Source organism: Coturnix japonica, chromosome 4 (assembly GCF_001577835.2).
Source record: "Coturnix japonica isolate 7356 chromosome 4, Coturnix japonica 2.1, whole genome shotgun sequence".
NCBI classification, from domain to species: Eukaryota; Metazoa; Chordata; class Aves; order Galliformes; family Phasianidae; genus Coturnix; species Coturnix japonica.
Genome location: NC_029519.1, coordinates 27283752 through 27285685, shown reverse-complemented (window position 1 = coordinate 27285685; position 1934 = coordinate 27283752).

Below are 1934 nucleotides of genomic sequence, written 5' to 3'. Positions count from 1 at the left end.
GGGAGCAAATTTTGCTTTGAGCTAACTGCAAGTTTGCAGATGAACTTATTTATTCCCACTTTGGAGTCAAAACCTGACAGTGAAAGTCATGGCAAAATCATACATACAAAACTTCCATTTGTCTTTAAAGTTAACATGACCACTTTTACCACACTTCACTGCTCCCCCTGGGCAAATAAAAAAGAAATAGGAGAAAAAGAAAAGAAAAGAAAAAAAAAGATATTATTAAGTGTGAAAACCATGGCCAAGCCAAGAAGAAAGACCCAGATTACTCTCCCCTTTGAAAAACGGAGTTATCTCTCCTGTGTGATCTTTTGGCTGGGTGATGAGCACACACCAAGCCCTTCGGCACAAACCTAACCTTTTTCAGAATCCCGCATGACACCTGCTGGCACTTTGGGGTCACAGATGAGCACATAACAAGGGTATGTCAAGCTTGTGCTACTATCATAGCAGGAAGGGGGTAGGAATAACACAAAGGCAGAAGACACAAAACAGTGAAAAAATAGGATTCAATACTTATGCTGCACTAAGATGAACTACACTTAGAATGCATCTGTTTGTAAATCCCAAACTTTACACGGCTTTTATTGCCTCAGATCTCAACGTTTCTTGACTAAACATACCAGTGACATCAGATTAACATCTCAAAGACATTTTGATGAAGACGTGTTCTTTGAAGGTAGGAGTACCAGCTTTTACCACCATGTGCTTTCTACCTGTCATACTGAATATTAACCATTTGTCTTGAAATCCAAGGAAGGACAGAATTCTGCTCCAGGTTAGACTGTAGTGAGATATTCTAGCCTGAATCTCGGAATGCACTCACTTCAACAGCATCAAAAATAATTCTGGTAGAGAGTTAAAAAAGTGCAACCAGATGTTAAATGTAGCCTTTTTATCTTCTTATGCAGGAGATCACTAATTAATTACTCTGACAGGAAATAATTTCATTAACTCAGACCAACTCTTCTGTTACTTTCTGTACTGTGCATAAGATATCAAGCTACTGACTGTGCCACCAGTCCATTGCTTTTCAAGTACCACTAGCATAAAATAGCACCTTGAATCTGTAATGGTATGACAACTACATGGAATCAAAGCAGTCAAAATAACAGTCCTGGTTTCTAGCCTTGAAAAAAACTATGAAGAAGACAAAGAGTTACAGAATTACTGTATTTTTGGAGTACAATTTCAAACTCAATTAGACTCCATTTCTGCAGCCCCTTGAGATTTAATAGTAGGGATGTAATACTGCGACCAGATACTCTTTCACCTGGCTTGAAGCAGGAAGATTCAGTCAGCTACAAATAGGAGCAATCACATTGCTATTCTGCAAGTCAAGCATGAAATCTGGGCCTGTTTTTTCACCAGCAGAATAAAAAAGAAGTTTGTCTACACACAGAGGGCAGGAATTGCCTCAAAAGACATTACAACCAAAGCAAGAAGAAGCCAAAATCACACACAGGGCCGGGTGGCTGCACCAACAGAAGTTTTAAGTTAAAAGGAGGAAGATTTAGGTTGGATGTTAGGGGGAAGTTCTTCAGTAGGAGAGTGGTTAGGCCCTGGAACAGGCTGCCCAGGGAGGTTGTGGATGCCCCGTCCTTGGAGGTGTTCAAGGCCAGGTTGGACGGGGCCCTGGGCAACCTGATCTAGTAAAGGTGTATGTTTGGTGGCCCTGCCAGGCAGGGGGGTTGGAACTACATGAACCTTGAGATCCCTTCCAACCGCCCGCCATGAAGGAGCTGAGGCGGGGCAGCTCCGGGCCGTACCACCGCGCACCGCACAGGGAGCGCCGCAATGCTCAGCGCAACGTGGCTCCCGGAGCCGCCCAGTGGAGGAGCCCAGCAGCGCAACCGCCACTCCCCCACACGGCGCCTCAGACGCTTCTCGCCGGCCGCCTCCTGTCTCCCCTACGCGGCCAATGGTACGGG